A 17,989-nucleotide genomic window follows, 5' to 3' on the forward strand; every position below is an offset into this window, starting at 1 on the left:
CAAAGAATTAACCTTGATCATATTATGCATTATCATTTGGGTTTCCTTCACTACACCATGAGATTTTCAGAGACAGGTCTTTAGTAACCATTTTTTTAATACTCAGTAGTCAATACTCTGGATTTAGAAGTGACTTCTCCACTTGAAGCACATATAACTTCACTTTTGTGCAATACCATTTCAAGGCACTGAGGGAGAATAGAAATAGATAAGATCATTTATTTTTCTAAGTTTCTCTTATTTTCATAATTTCTCTTTGTAGTCAAGGACGAAGCATCTGCTTATTCACATTATAATGGAAAAAAAAGCTTGCTCCAGGCTATCCAAAGTGTGAAAATATCTACTGCAACTATAATATGCTTGTACAATTTACTAAGTATATTAATTCAATGTAATAATTAGTTCAGGGGAACTATCAATTTTAATAAAAATTGTTCTGTCTTTAAATCCATATGTAAGCTGAACGTGTATTTTCACATTTTCTTATTTCACATTATATATGTGTGTATATATTTAATTTATCTGAGAGATAGGCATTTTTTGTTTGTATGGTTATTTTCATTATGTTGAAAGACTTTCCTCTCTCAAAAGAAATAAATTTGTCCAATAATATCAGTGTTAAGATATTTTGAAAAATGGCAACATATTCACAAAATGCCATCTAATGACATATGTATTTAGATGAATATGTGTAAATCTTTAAATATAGATTAAAAAATTGACATTATATACTCAACCAAATTTTGAAATGAAAACATTATATTTTGCTTTACTTAGCATTGCCAGGAATACTTTTGATGGTGCCCATCTTTTGGAACCATCTTCAAATAAAAAAGAAGAGAAATAAACATTGGCAAGATGAAGCTTGAGGCTGCTAAGCTGTCAACTTATTTTTAGAGAATTATGTTTAACTTAAAATGATTTTACATTACTTCTAATGCTGCTTTTAATGTTATTTCCCATGAGTTGATTTCACTATATGTACCAGGGTAAAATATTTCTTGTGTGATTTACTTTCCCAGGATGTTAGATATAATATATATTTTACCCTGTCTATTAAATTTTCTCCATTACACTCCAGAGTTTATCAAGGAAGTGCTTATCAATAGTGGGACTTAATGTCTAAGGATTAATTGAATATATTTCTTTTATGCCATAAAATAAAGTATCTTGTTGAAATTCACTTCATCATTTTGAAGAAGTAAAAAATGGCCTTGGTTAACCCATGAAAATTTGGATCCCACCATAAAGTGCACTGCCTTGCCTTAAGTAACTTTTATATTATGATGAAAAAATTTAAAACATAAAATATACATTCTTTTCTAGCTTATTATAGTAATAAATCCTAAGTTTAACTAGTGGATAGTTTGTTTTACAGCAACAAATCAGACAGGAATGAAGCAACATGATTTTCTACAGATTTTATATATAAACAAATACAGAAAATTTTGCTTTATTCTATATGCACTTCATCCTCGGGATATGAATTTTTTTTTTAAATATGGAACTTATATTTGATAAAGAGAAATATAGGGATTTAACTATTATCTAGTGAATAGTTAATGTAGTCAATACAATCAGTATGGGTCAATATGAGTTACATTAGCTAATTTGGGGAGAGAAAAGGCCTGGGTTCAACTCTTACCTCTTTCACTCACTAGCTATGGAATCTTGAGCAAATGGTTTAGCCTTGGAGCCTCAGATAAAATATCAGATGTCTACCATAAACAGATTATTTTGAAATTTAAAATATATGTTTGAAAGTTCTCAGCAGAGAGCCTGACTCAAAATTGGTTCTGAATAAAATGCTAGTTACTCTATATTTAATAGGATAATGATTTTCATGGATTAGTTGCAATGGACATGCTACACTGTGGCCAGATAGGCATAGTTAACCCTGTCCTTCCCTCTTCCTTACTAACCTACTTCACTCCTCCCCATTTTATAAGCAGCTCAATCTTTAACATTCATTACCTTAAAAGAGAGATGATCCAGTTATAGAGGAGGTCACGGAGAAGAAGTGACCACAAGTTGACCACTGAGGTGGACCCAAGAAACTAGAAGCTCCTCATTGCCTCCTTTGTTCTTGAAATGCATGCTCTTCCCACCATATCTGCAGTGACAGTAATTTTTGATGATGAAGCCTTGAGAGAGTACTCTATTGCACAAACTATCTGGACTTGACTGACCCCAGTTAAGTCTTGTATATAAACTCTTACTATTCTTGCAGCTGTGGAGATCTACTTGTCTTTCAGCTGCCCAAGACAAGCACTGTTCCTTTGCTTGTTAAAACCATCAGCTAAAAATGTGTAGTGCTCTCCTTCTTGCTTCCGTCTCTCCTTGCCTTCCACATAAGAAGGCCTGTTTGTGAACCAACATACGGCAAAACAGAGAAATCAATTCTCTTTTAAGTTTAAAAACATTTTCCTTAGGGGAATAATTTAGAACAAGTGGAATAGTTGAAGAACCAAGCTAGTCCTCAGATAGGAGGAAAAAAAAAGTTAGATGAAGTACAGGTGATCCTGTGCTTTCCAGGTGAAATACATTTGGATTCCCAGCTCTGTGTGAGAGGAGGCTGTAAAGCTCCACCCAGATTTAAAGTGATTAAGAACTTTTTTTCCCCCTGGACAAAATCCTGATGTGGTTTCAGAATTCCCACCACTGAGTTAGGTTCAGGACGTCAAAGTGTTTACTATGTCATCAAAAATGGCATATAATAGTGAAACATAAGTTTCCCACGGCCACACAGAGAAACTTACAAAGTAGAATGTTTCCTCTGCCCCTGGGAGGGACATATATGAAGCCAAGAGTGAACCAAATAAGAAACTTTTGGTGATGAGTCAAGAATTGCACAGAGGCAATTATTAATAACATGGATAAATATCCTGATATCAAACAGGAGGGTAGGGACACAGGTTTGGATGGGAATCATGATTCTTGTGAAAGAAAAGTCACCAATTCTCTCTCCAGCCATGGTTTTGCAATTCCTAAATCCTCCAGAACTTACATAAAGTCTTTCACTTGGAAAGGTGAGAAAATCCTGAACTGCTAGCGATTACAACATAGTATGTGGTAGAACAAGGACTCGTACTTGATATGGTTCAGTTTTAGAAAATTTAATACATTTTTTTACACCCCTGAGTTTCTAGACAGAGACTCATATGTTCTAAGAAACATAGAATGTTGAAATCTTTTTTCAGGAATTTGTCTAAGGTTATCTAGAAGGAACACTGGTGTGTTTAAAAATAAGTTGAAACTACTGAAAACTAAAGACAACATGATAAATAGCATCTGTGAGAAGAGACACAGTTTAATTGGATATCAGAATTGAAAGCACCAGGATTATCAATAGTTTGAAAATAAATACCAATTGTGAAATTAAAAACTGACTGAAACTATTTCTTGACTGATTTTTTTTTTAATGCTGCCAATTTCTGCCAATAGGGATTTTCCTAAACCTCTCAAAGACTGGAGCAATTACATGATCTTTAATTGAGATATATCAAATTAATTATATTTTAAAGCATTTTGCCTTTTGTTCTAATGCAAAAAATTATTAATATTACTATCTTCAAAATATGTTATATTAAGCCTCCGAGTATTCCCTTTCTAAATCTTTTTCTCAAGATTGAAAAATGCATATATATATATATATATGAATACTACATGTATAAATCTCAGAACTAAATTCATCTAAAATTTATCATTTAATAGTATGTGAAGGAAGTGGTCAGTGTCACAGAAAATTCAAAAAATATATATATACATATATGTATATATAGTGACTAGAGAGTTTATACTCTAGTGGATAAATAAGACATGGAAACAAATATTTATAATGCAATATATAAAGTGATAAATGTTAATGCTAGACTGATAAATTATAAAAGTTAAGTAATTACAACCTCACTTCCAGGCACAGGAATCACAGAAAATTTCATAGAGAGGAAAGCTGGCAAAATGGATTTTGAAAGATGAATGTCATTTAAGTAAAGAGAAATGGAAGAAAGGGCTTTCTAAGAAGAAAAGTCACAGGAGCAAATCAAACAGGTGAAAATGTGAGTTATGCAGAACCAAAAATTTAAATTTTGTGAGAAATTAGAGCAACATTGCATAATAGAACCTTCTGAGAGTAAAAATATCCACTGTGTGTGCTATCTAATGCAACCGCAACTAGTCACATATGGTTATTCAGCACTTGAGTGTAGCTAGTGTGACCAAGGAACTAAATGTATAAGTGCATTTAATTTTAGTTACTTTAACTTGAAATTTCAAAAGCCACACATGTCTGGTTAATATCACATTGGACAGAGCAACCTTAGAGTGTGTGAACTGTGATAAATAAGGCTGAGTTCAGTTTGTGGACTTCAGTTAATTAATTATATCTTTATGTCTTTTCATACAGTAGATCCTAATGTGCTTAGTCTCTCAGTCGTGTCCAACTCTTTGCATTCTCATGAACTATTGCCCACCAGGCTCCTCTGTCCATGGGGGTTCTCCAGGCAAGAATACTGCAGTGGCTTGCCATGCCCTCTTCCAGGGGACCTTCCCAATCCAGGGATAGAATCCAGGTCTCCCAAGTTGCTGGCGGATTCTTTATTGCCTGACCACCAGGGAAGCCCATAAATACTAGAGTGGGTATCTATCCCTTCTCTAGGGGATATTCCCGACCCGGAATCAAACCCTGGTCTCCTGCATTGCAGGCAGTTCCTTACCAACAGAGATACCAGGGAAATCCAGTAGACCCTAATATTATTATTTAAACTTGTTCAGAAATATATGTGATTTAATGGAATTAAAACAAACATTGGGATGAAAGTTAGAAGATCTGAGTTCTAGAAAGTCAAAGTTAAAGTGTTAGTCGTTCAGGCTGCCCTGGTGTCTTGGACAATAAAAAATCTGTCTGCTATGCAGCAGATCCAGGTTTGATCCCTGGCTGGGGAAGATCTCCTGGAGAAGGGAATGGCTATCCACTCCAGTTTTCTTGCCAGGAGAATTCCATGGACAGAGGAGCCGGGCAGGTTACAGTCCATGTGACCACAAAGAGTTTGAACATGACTGAGTTCTAGACCTGACATAAAATAATTGACCATTTGAATGTTTGCAAATGACTAAAAGTTTGTCAGCATTGGGATCATCACCTACTAATGGCTGAATTGAAATACATGAGCTTAAATTTTTAAGCGTTCAAAATAAGTAAATTTAGACAAAGACTTTACTTTTGAGAAACAATGCTTTAACAGTGAAAACAAACCTTGACTCTAAACACATTTCTGTTTCCACAAATACTGTCAAATTTCTTTGATTATGTTGTTGAATCACAGTAATTGGTGACTCAGATGGTTAAGAATCTGCCTGCAATGCCCGAGACACAGATTCAATCCTTGGATCAGGTAGATCCCCTAGAGAAGGAAATGGCAACCTATTCCAGTCTTCTTACCTGGAGAATATCATGGACAGAGGAGCCAGGCGGGCTACAGCTCAAGGTCGCAGAGTTGGACACAACTGAGTGACTAACACTTTCATTTTCATATTTTTGCATTAGTATTTGCACCATACTCTGGAAGACAATATCTACTGATATAATAGATGAATACCCAGCCCATAATTGACTGCTATCATAATGTTGATTTATTTAGTAAAGGATGCATATGCCATAATTAGGATCTTTAAACATGAAGAAAAGCACATGAGAATAGTTGGTCTCCATTTATATCATAGAAGATCAATGACATTATAATAATGACTGTGTTATTTGCTAAAAAGTTATGTTCACCAACTTTTCTATCACTTATATTAAATGGTGTAGGAAGAGCACCAAAGGCAGAAAAATATGATTCATTTTTGTGTATAATATGTGACAATGATAAAAAATGAATACTAATAACTAAAATGGGAAACCTAAGTTAAATAATGAATTGTCAGATATGAATTTCGTTTTAGTGATATTTTCCCTTGCCTATTTACAGCATCTTTACCACAATTTAATTAGGTATATTAGTCTTAAAGGAACTAATATGTCCAAGAGGGAAACAGTGTAAAAAATTTGTTCTAACATTAAGTTTATGAATCTAAGAGCCTTATATTTGTAACATATGACACATGAATATGTTCTTGTAAATTTTTCATGTAACAGAATTATATTATATAAAAAGTGAAAACTTACTATTGAAGCAAACATAATAGCTTGATGCACATGGCTCCATCATTTTCCTAAGTGTACTTAGAAATATATTGAATTCACATAAAGGGATTATACTGTATATTCTTATTTTACCTAATAATATATCTTGTCAGTCTCTTCATACCCATTTATAGACATCTAGATATATTTATTATGACATAGTATGCCTTTGTAAAACTTTGTCATATTTTATTTAATCCTTAAATAATGATGAACATTTATTTTCATGACCTAATAACTTTGCAAAGACCCAACCTCCAAATACCATCACAATGGACAGTAGGATTTAACATATGAATTAGGGGGAGGGGACATAAAATTCAGTCTATAGCACTGATAATATTTAAGTCATGTTATATTTTTGTTTTCAATATAGTAATTTAATAACACGTTCTATTAACAATCCTGATACATTTCCTTCACTCAATAAAGCAAATCATTTTTCTGAACAATACTGTCCAATATTATCCATTATGCTGTGCTCTTTAATTTCATTATTCAAAATAATCCTCATGAAAAACTTTAGTTAAGAAAGTTGATATTTCTGTTCCATATAAACAACTAAATCACTCCTAGTAGTCTTATCAAATGGTATACATCAAAAGAACATAAAAGTTTATTTGCTGAATAAATCAATAATTTATAAACTTCAAATATTTGGATTTGGTTGTACTAAAATCAAATTACATTTCAAAAGCTTAATATAGTCACACAATTAAAATATGAAAGTACCTCATGGTAAGTCTATGAAACCTTCCCAGACTGAAAGCATTTCCTCCACCACAGGTTAGATATTATCATCACCCTCTGAACTGCTGCATCTGGCTTAACTATCTCAGTTCTCCAAATATTTTATCCCAATACATTACACCTTTTTATCTAACATAATTAAGGGTCTCAGTCTCATTATCTCTCTTCATTGTCCTTTCTACCTTTGACTTTCCTTTCCCATCCAATTTCCTGGAACTTCATCTCAAATCTATATTTGCCAATACTCGTAATTCCATTGTGTGTTCAAAATTTAAGGAAACTAATTAGGGAGCTATTGCAGCAATCTAATTTTAATTGAATATAAAATCTGAACAATTATATGTTTGTTTAAATATATGCTACGAACGACATCACTTTGCCAAAAAAATAAAATGCAGAGATATTCATTTTCCCTTCTTTATATTCCTATGCTCCAATCATGTAGAATTTTTATTTTCATCAAATTTTACCTTTCTCTCCATTCACCCACCCAACTTGACATGGCTAAATTCTATTCACACCTTAAATGTCAGATCAGTGATACTTTTCTTAGCTTGAACAATGAATGAAATGTCCTTTAATATGCTGCATTGAACCCTATAGTCTTGTATCCTAGCTATGATAATGCTCTGTTGTAACTATCTGGATTTTGTTTCATTTTGTTTCTATTCCACAATCTCTGAAGACAAAAATTTTGCCCAACTTTGTATATCTGTTAGTCTTTCAGGTAATAGTGCAGAGTCCAAAACAGAGAAGTCATGCAGTAAATCTTTATTAAGTGAATAAATAAATAACTCTATTAATCAGTTAGAGGTTCAGTATCAGACTAACAAATAACAGACAACTGAACTAACTTGACAGTCAGTAAATTAAGTTTCCAAGGGTAAACAATTACTGAAAATATTAGTTAATGGTATTAAAAAAAATAAGAGATTAAGCCTTAGAGTATTTAATTTCCAATAACATTTTCTTGTGCTGGTGTGGTTCTGCATATGGCAAGACCCCTGGCACCACATCCAAATACTGAAACTCCCCCTAGTGGGCTTGGTGAAGCACCCTGCACTTTGCAAACTGTGTCCTTTGGCTTCCTTTGGACATCTGAAAACTGTTATCTTGCCGTTTATGCAACCGTGAATGATATGGAAAGCTCACCTAGGCTTTTGAGTATAAAATGTAAAACTTAATCTGGTATTTCATCCACGCAAAATATTTAAAATTAACTTACATTGATTACTGTCAAATGATCATAAAATTAAAGTTCCTTACACATGTTTTACTTTATTCTGTTAAACTCATTATATGAATAGACATTGTCCTTAAAAAGTACCTCAATTTCTTCCAGAATTAGCATTTTTGTTTGTTCTTATTTAGTGCCACAAAATCTAAACTACATTATCTCTTGATTTGGTATGGTGAGTTTCATTTTTATCTAGTTAGTATAAATTAATTTGTCTTTTCAATATACATTGGTTTGAAAATAAAGTATCATAATAAAGTACATACATTGAAATAAAGTATCATAATTTAGCTAACAGCAAATGTTTGCATTTTTTTGTTTCTAATACTGCCTAATGTGGTTAGGATTATAGAAGGGCATATGTTTATTTATAGTGAGATGACTGATTTAGAAATATAAACAATAACACATAAAACACTCATGGATTCAACTACATATAACTAATGGTGTTATGGGGACAAAAATGTAAGTACTGAGTTCTTTGTAAAGCAAATGCAATTAATGTAAATTTTATAAAAAGATTAACTTATTTCTTGTAAGATATAACCAGATGTATGCACTTAAGGCAAAGTTAAACAGCAGAAGATGTATTATTTAACAAAGCAAATTCCAGTGTCATTGAAGAAATACTGGCTAAAAGTTCACAATCTGATTTAATCCAAGTTGTGGGTTATTTACTCTTTTGGATCAGGTTCTCCCAGGACAGACTCTGAGGCAAGCATTTGTCTCCATATCCTAAAATGTCCATTAACAAAGAACATGGATTCAGGAACCAAATGATTTATAATGGGAGTGTTCCCACTGGAAACCAGAAAAGGACGTGGAAAAGCAGGACAGGAAAGCAAGGTCTGTTTAGGGTGAGATAAGTGAGGCACTATACTCAGGAGCAAAATATAAGGGGGTAACATGGATGGACCTGGAGACTCATACTGAGTGAAGTAAGTCAGACAGAGAAAGAAAACTGTCTTAGGATATTTGACATATACACACCACTACTAGAGAGTATTAAAAAGCAGAGACAGACATCACTTTGCCAACAAAGATCCGTACAGTCAAAGCTATGGTTTTTCCAGTAGTCATGTACAGATGTGAGAGTTGGACCATAAAGAAGGCTGAGGGCCAAAGAATTGAAGCTTTTGAACTGTGGTGCTAGAGTCCAAGAGTCCCTTAGGCTGCAAGGAGAGCAAACAACTCCTAAAGAAAATCAACCCTGAATATTCATTGGAGGGACTGATGCTGAAGATGAAGCTCCAATATTTTGGCAGCCTGATGCAAAGTGCCAACTCATTGGAAAATATCCTGATTCTGGGAAAGATTGAGAGCAGGAGGAGAAGGGGATGACAGAGGATGAGATGGTTGGATAACATCACCAACTCAATGGGCGTGAATTTGAGCAAATTCTGGGAGATGTGAAGGACAGGGAAACCTGGCCTGCTGCAGTCCATGGGGTTCCAAAGAGTCAAAAATGACTTACCAACTAAACAACAACAATGTATAAAATAGATAACTAATTAGAAGCTACTGTATAGCACAGGGAACTCCACTCAATATTCTGTAATGCCCTATATGGGAAAAGAATCTTAAAAAAAAAAAAAAAAAAAAGAGAGGTTATAGTATACCGTATACAGTATAACTGGTTCACTTTGTTGTACACCTAAAACTAACACACCATTGTAAATCAACTATACTCCAATAAAATTTCTTTTACAGTCATGCAATATTATATATAAATCAAAATTGATACAAAAATGCATGATGAAAAATATGTCCATTTTTTAAACAAAGGCACACTGCTATGCTGCTCTCTGTTTTATCAACCTCAGCTATTGGCACAACAGGAAGGGACAATATCAATGAGCCCCAAGGTCCCAGCTCTCCTGCCAAGTAAGTTTGTGACAATAGCATGCAGAGATTGACAAACACAGGACTTCATAATGTCATTTTTAAATCATAAAACTTGTAGTAACTAATTCCACTTGGTTTGAAATATGGGAGATTATTTTGGTAAGTATACATATGGGTACACATTTTTCCTTTTGCCACCAACTCCAATATGGATCAGCATGATACAAGGAGCAGAGAAAATAAGCTAAGCAATGTGTGACTTTAGGTGATAGTTCAAACCCACTTAATCCCTTGAGAAAAACTGGAATATAAAGTACAGTTGGCCCTCAGCATCCACATGTACACCATTCATGAAATCAATCAATCACCATAGAACTTGACCCTGTGAATACAGAGAGTTCAGCTGCACTATAGGTACTTGAGCAGCCTCAGAATCTGCTGTCTGTGGAGGAATCCTGGAACCAACACCTCGTGGATACTTATTGATGGCCATACAAATTACAGCTTGTCTATTCTGAGACAAAGGGTCTGGAAATTTTATTCCTCCATACCAGGAAAGCATCTTCAATAAGGCACCTCCAGGAGAAGGTGCTTTTTTGCAAAGATGCCCAAGGACATTCCTCTCAAGAAAGGTGCAGGTGCAAACCTGAACAGTAAGCCTCACAGACATCGTGAAGAAAAAGGATCTGACCAGGGCAACAATTTCGTTTATCTTAGTTGCCTGCTAAATTTATTTTGTGACTGTCCACAAGAAATTCATATTCCTTCAAAATAATATCCATCTTGAATACCTCACAGATCTGGTATAAATAACAAATGTAAAGTAGTAAATTAACCTACCATTCTGAAATTTGGTCCATTAATAGAGAACACAGACATAGGTATCAGCAAGCGAGCCTAAAAGAAGTCTGAGTAATGATATAATATTACAAATTACACACATTGAAACTCACACACTATTCACAGTAGTGGATCTCATTTTCTCTCTGGGACCCTATTTCTTATTATATTGAAATAATATCACAGAATTTAGTTGTGTGGTTTCCAAGCTCCTACATAATAAAGACGTAAATGAAAAAGAAGGTAGGAGACTGCCACAGATAGATCTGCAAACAGAGAGTTTAAAGAGACAGAAATGAGACATGACCATCTGCCAAAAAAGTGTCAGTTATAAAGATGATAAAAATCATATAAATGACCCCAAGTAGCAAATCAATTTGTATTCATTAATATAACTATACTCACACAAATACATGGGACTCGCCAGGAGGCTCAGTGGGTAAAGAATTCACCTGAAATGCAGGAGATGCAGGAGACACCAGTTTGATCCCTGAGTCAGGAAGATCCCCCGGAGGAGGGAATGGCAACTGACTCCAATATTCTTGCCTTGAGAATCCCATGGAGAGAGGAGCCTGTCAAGCCACAGTCCATAGGGTTTCAAAGAATCGGACATGACTGAGCATGCATGCATAAAAATACAAGTGTATATGTGTACTCATTATCACTTCATTTCAAAAAAATTTATGAACCTTACAAAAATTGCTATTTTTTGTTTTCTTTTAATTGGAGGATAACTGCTTTACAATGTTGTGATGGTCTCTGCTGTACATCAATGTGAATGAGTTATATATATATATATATATATCCCCTCCCTCTTGAGCCTCCCCTCTTCATTCCACTACTCCAATTCCTCACAGAGCATCAGGCTGGGCTCCCTCTGTTATACAGCAGCTTCCTGCTAGTTATCTATTTTATACATGATATTGAGTGTGTGTGTGTGTATATATATATATATATATATATATATATTTATTTCAGTACTCACAGAGAATTCTAAAGAAAGGAAGAAGAATAGAATTGTCCAGCTAGAGGGGTAAGAAGTAGTGATGATCAGAGGGTGAGGTTTGTAGAGTCAGAATGGAAGGAATCTGCCCATTCACATCTTCAGGCATTCAGGCCACCATGCTCTCAGACCACCTGGGCACCTCCCTCATCACCATATCTAGTGGGTAAAAGTTCCTGGGATTAGGAGCTGGAGGGTGACTTTTTTGTGGCAGAAGCAGAAAGTGTGTGTTGTCTTAGTGGTAGCATGTTCTGGTAATAACCAGTGACTACTACTACTACCAAGTCACTTCTGTCATGTCCGACTCTCTGCGACCCCATAGATGGCAGGCTCCCCACAAGGCTCCCCCATCCCTGGGATTCTCCAGGCAAGAACACTGGAGTGGGTTGCCATTTCCTTCTCCAATGCATGAAAGTGAAAAGTGAAAGGAAGTTGCTCAGTCGTGTCCGACTCTTAGCGACCCCATGGACTGCAGCCTACCAGGCTCCTCCGTCCATGGGATTTTCCAGGCAAGAGTACTGGAGTGGGGTGCCATTGCCTTCTCCAACCAGTGACTAGGAGACTGTTATTGAATAATGGAGATGATATTGAGGAAAATACTACACACCTTTAGAAAAAGGAAAACTGCTTCCTTGAGGCAGTTTGTTTTTGGTTTTTTTTTCCCCTTCATCTAGTCAAAATCTCTGGGGAGTACCTAAATGAAGGAAAGTTTTAATGCAAGTGAAAAGAGTCTGAACCAAACTCAGAGAATTCAAACATTTGACAATTTCTTTCTATTTTAAACCAGGTAAGTGGGGCTGAAGAATAGAAATTAATTCTGGCCAACAGAGGCAAAGTCAGAATTCATTATAGAGATCTTGGTATCTTGGAGTCAGTCACAAAATCGAAAAAGATGAAAAAAGTAAACATAGAGAAGTGAGAAACCAGAGAAATTGGAAATTCCATGTAGTAGGAAGTAATCTAGAGCAGTATTTTGTTTTCACAACTATGCTTCAGTTCAGTTCAGTCACTCACTCATGTCTGACTCCTTGTGACCCCATGGACCACAGCACACCAGGCCTTCCCTGTATATCACCAACTCCCTGAGTTTACCCAAACTCATGTCCATTGAGTCAGTGATACCATACAACCATCTCATCCTCTGTCATCCCCTTCTCCTCCTGCCTTCAATCTTTCCAGCATCAGCGTCTTTTCAGATGAGTCAGCTCTTCGCATCAGGTAGCCAAAGTATTGGAGTTTCAGCTTTAACATCAGTCCTTCGAATGAACACTCAGGACTGATCTCCTTTAGGATGTACTGGTTTGATCTCCTTGCAGTCCAAGGGACTCTCAAGAGTCTTCTCCAACAAGTTAGCCTTATCTAACTCAAAGAAACTATGAACCATGCCATGTAGGGCCACCCAAGATGAATGGGTCATGGTGGAGAGGTCTGACAGAATGTGGTCCACTGGAGAAGGGAATGGCAAACCACTTCAGTACTCTTGCCGTGAGAACCCCATGAACAGCATGAAAAGGCAAAAAGATAGGAAACTGAAAGATGAACTCCCCGAGTCAGTAGGTGCCCAATATGCTACTGGAGTTCAGTAGAGAAATAACTCCAGAAAGAATGAAGAGACAGTGCCAAAGCAAAAACAACACCCAGTTGTGGATATGACTGGTGATAGAAGCAAGGTCTGATGCTGTAAAGAGCAATATTGCATATGAACCTGGAATGTTAGGTCCATGAATCAAGGCAAATTGGAAGTGGTCAAACAGGAGATGGCAAGAGTGAACGTCGACATTTTAGGAATCAGCAAACTAAAATGGACTGGAATGGGTGAATTTAACTCAAATAACCATTATATCTACTACTGTGGACAAGAATCCCTTAGAAGAAATGGAGTAGACATCACAGTCAACAAAAGAGTCTGAAATGCAGTACTTGGATGCAATCTCAAAAACAACAGAATGATCTCTGTTTCCAAGGCAAACCATTCAATATCACAGTAATCCAAGTCTATGTCCTGACCAGTAATGCTGAAGAAGCTGAAGTTGAACAGTTCTGTAAAGACCTACAAGACCTTTTAGAACTAACACCCAAAAAAGATGTCCTTTCATTATAAGGGACTAGAATGCAAAAGTCAGAAGACAAGAAACACCCGGAGTAACAGGCATATTTGGCCTTGGAGTATAGAATGAAGCAGGGCAAAGGCTAATGGAGTTGTGCCAAGAGAACGCACTGGTCATACCAAACACCCTCTTTCAATAACACAACTATGCTAAATCAGTTCAAATAATTTTTCAGTCTTTGGGACACTGTTAAAGATTCAAAGGATCTGAAATAAATTACAATGAAAAAAGTTAGGTCATGTGCCTATATATGACTAGGGATCTTCAGAAACCTTGACAGACAGCTCTATAAAGACCGAAGACAAGGAGAGCAAGGTAATAACCAGAAAGGAAATCAAAGTGTGAGAACCAGACAAAAAAAAAAGTTAAGATTATGTAGTACAAACAGAAACACAGAAGTGAAAACAAACAAAATTTGAAAATATTGTTTAAGTCTCTCAAAAGCTATCAAGTGCACACTGGTTGGACAGGAGTCATATGCAGTCCAGGGCAGAGGAATTTCTGAATAATGTCCAATAACATTATATCAGAACCAGGAACAAAATGAGAGTGTGAGATAAGCAAGTCAGAAGGCCCTGAACTGTTATGAGAGCTGAGATGCAATTTGAATTCAATCTTCTTGTCAACCAAAGCATAAGAAATGGATGTTAGACCTACCTGAAACTTAATATAATAGGGAAAAAAATTGATGTTAATACCTATTTATTTAAGTCATCAAAACAATTTTTAAAATATAGGAAATATGTGCTATGCTTTGGAGTAGTTTCTATTCAAAATAATTAGTCTCAACAATACATAAATAATAGTATTCTCAGATAATTGGAAAATTCCTTGATTCAAAAGGAGTTTATCCCAGAGTTATGAATACCTGATAAAATACTTATGTTATTGATATGATATTTACTACATAATGAAAAGTCATGTCAAAATTGCATACATGATCTATAGAACACTAAAAATTGATAGGGCTATGCAACTACAAAAATATTTAAATTCAATGTTTAGAAGTAAGTGTGCTTCTAGTATTCTATATTCATTAATTTTCTAATAAATGGATGCATTGAGATATTTCCAAGTGATGTAAATAACCACAGGTTTTGATTGCAACTCCTCCTGAAGTAAAAATTGGCTTGCTTTGCAAAGGGAAGATGGAATAAACATTGCAGGTATATTGAATATTCATCTTTGCTATGTATATGAAGACTGTCAATTTCAGGATTCTTCTACATACAAGTTATATAAATATCACCAAATAGTTGATGCGAAGCTGTTTATTTGAGCAAGAGCTTAACTTATTCATCAACAAGTTAACAGCATGCTTTTTCCCCCTGCCCTTTCCTGACTCAGCTCTTCCAGGGTCTCTCTGTGTGTTAGCTGATTAGTATGATTTCCAGATATTAGGACATCATGTCAAGGATACAATTTTATAATTTGTGTTGAAAATTAGCTTTTATATAAATGACACAAATTAGTTGCAATAGTAGGTATATTTTTCTTGTGTTTAATATATCAGCAGTTTTTCCATTCACTGAATAGTCCAAAGTACTCAAAACCTTGCGTGGCTAGACCTAGGTGATATGCCTATTCTCTTTCTTGGGAAAACTGATCCATGTGAAATTCAGTGTCCTCTTTTAACCTGTACTATTAAAAAAAAAAACACACATTAAAAATGCAGGGGCCTGCTCCATCTATTTAGATTCAGTGGGATGTCAGGTCATTTTGATGAACACTAAAATCTTAAAAATTCACCTGTTTGTGGCAAAGAAAAATGCACTCATTACTTCCAGAGAGAAAACCATTCAACATTATCAGAATTTGACTAACACAAAATCATAATCCACCAGAAAACAGTGATACTGTAGTAACATCTTTCTTTAGCATTTTGCAGAATGAGCAGCAAGCATCTCAAAAAGCCATAAATAGTAGGAAGGTTTTCAACATGAATTCCACATTACCAGAAAACTTACTGTATTTTCCTGCATATTTTTCCTTACATGTACTATCTTCTTAAATATTTAGAATAGACATACATACAATTGAGTGCCCTGCTCAAGCCTTCCTATTTTTTTTCTTCTGCATTTGAGTAGGCTGCCCTGAGTATAATATGTCTTACCCACACCAGATCAGACAAATGTCAGACTAAAAGGAAAGCCAATTGCTTGCCTAAGTACAGAGCAGCAAGCAAAAAGAACCAATCAGCAAGAAAGTTGTCAATACTAAACTAAATTTAGACCCGAGCAGCCCAAGTGGGTGCCAGTGACTGCCCTTATTTCCCTTATTTACAGGTACTAAAAATATTTAACCACAGAGGGTCAAATTACTTGAGAATAATCTCAAAACAAAATGAGAACAAAGGTATTTTTAATACATGTTCATGTTTATATTACCAGATAAAACTTTCTCACCTTCAGCTTCATCATTAGTCCTTCCAATGACTATTTAGGATTGATTTCCTTTAAGATTGACTGCTTCGATCTCCTTGCAGTCCAAGGGACTCTCAAGAGTCTTCTTCAGCACCACAGTTAAAAAGCATCAATTCTTCAGCAGTCAGCCTTCTTTATGGTCCAAGTTTCACATCCACACATGACTACTGGAAAAACCATAGCTTTAACTATATGGATCTTTATCAGCAAAGTGATGTCTCTGCTTTTTAATATGCTGTCTAGGTTGGTCATAGCTTTTCTTCCAAGGAGCAAACGTCTTTTATTGTCATGGCTGCAATCACCATCCTCATTGATTCTAGAGCCCAAGAAAATAAAGTCCCTCATTGTTTCCACTTTTTCCCCATTTATTTGCCATGAAGTGATGGGACTGGATGTCATGATTTTCTTTTTTTGAATATTGAGTTTTAAGCCAGCTTTTTCACTCTCCTCTTTCACCTTCATCAAGAAGCTCTCTTCACCTTCTGCCATTAGATTGGTCTCATCTGCATATGTGAGTTTAGTGATATTTCTACTTGCAATGACTATATATTATGATAAATATTCCAACTGGATTTCCTTTATGTTCCGAACAGAACATAAAAGGTCATTATGCTCAAAACAAGAGGAATAATAAATTTATTCTGCAAAAGGGAAAAAATAATCACCTGATTTTAGTTTGAAGCCTATTCTGGAGTTTTCCATGTAGATCAGATCAGTTGCTCAGTCATGTCCAACTCTTTGCAACCCCATGAATCACAGCACGCCAGGCTTCCCTGTCCATCACCAACTCCCGAAGTTCACCCAGACCCACATCCATCGAGTCAGTTATGCCATCCAGCCGTCTCATCTTCTGTCGTCCCCTTCTCCTCTTGCCCCCAATCCCTCCCAGCATCAGAGTCTTTTCCAATGAGTCAACTCTTCATATGAGGTGGCCAAAGTATTGGAGTTTCAGCTTTAGCATCATTCCTTCCAAAGAAATCCCAGGGCTGATCTCCTTGAGAATGGACTGGTTGAATCTCCTTGCAGTCCAAGGGACTCTCAAGAGTCTTCTCCAACACCACAGTTCAAAAGCATCAATTCTTCGGTGCTCAGCTTTCTTCACAGTCCAACTCTTGCATCCATACATGACTACTGGAAAAACCATAGCCTTGACTAGATGGACCTTTGTTGGCAAAGTAATGTCTCTGCTTTTGAATATGCTATCTAGGTTGGTCATAACTTTCCTTCCAAGGAAGCATCTTTTAATTTCATGGCTGCAGTCACCATCTGTAGTGATTTTGGAGCCCAGAAAAATAAAGTCAGACACTGTTTCCACTGTTTCCCTATCTATTTCCCACGAAGTGATGGGACTGAATGCCATGATCTTCGTTTTCTGAATGTTGAGCTTTAAGCCAAGTTTTTCACTCTCCACTTTCACTTTCATCAAGAGGCTTTTTAGTTCCTCTTCACTTTCTGCCATAAGGGTGGGAACAAAATTAGGGGAGAAAATATAAGGAAAAGGGAGTAGCATACATTTAAATATGGTAGAAGTGCATATATTGTTCAAATGATTTGAAGGACACATTGATATATAGACAGCAAGGAATTTTATGTAAGAGA

At 35.7% G+C, this 17,989-nt stretch overlaps 1 long non-coding RNA gene across 13 annotated transcripts in view; it reads right to left on the reverse strand.

Annotated features, from left to right (window-relative positions):
* Positions 1–2,458, reverse strand: part of LOC129626937 (uncharacterized) — a 141,424-nt gene extending 138,966 nt beyond the window's left edge. For 2 of the 13 annotated variants that reach the window (XR_008702307.1, XR_008702309.1), the window contains exon 1: positions 1,975–2,458. This is a non-coding gene — a long non-coding RNA (uncharacterized LOC129626937). The remainder of the gene's footprint in view (positions 1–1,974) is intronic. The other 11 variants (XR_008702311.1, XR_008702312.1, XR_008702306.1 and 8 more) reach the window with 9 other exon arrangements.
* Between the last annotated feature and the right edge of the window lie 15,531 nt (positions 2,459–17,989).

This window comes from Bubalus kerabau, chromosome 14, assembly GCF_029407905.1.
Source record: "Bubalus kerabau isolate K-KA32 ecotype Philippines breed swamp buffalo chromosome 14, PCC_UOA_SB_1v2, whole genome shotgun sequence".
NCBI classification, from domain to species: domain Eukaryota; kingdom Metazoa; phylum Chordata; class Mammalia; order Artiodactyla; family Bovidae; genus Bubalus; species Bubalus kerabau.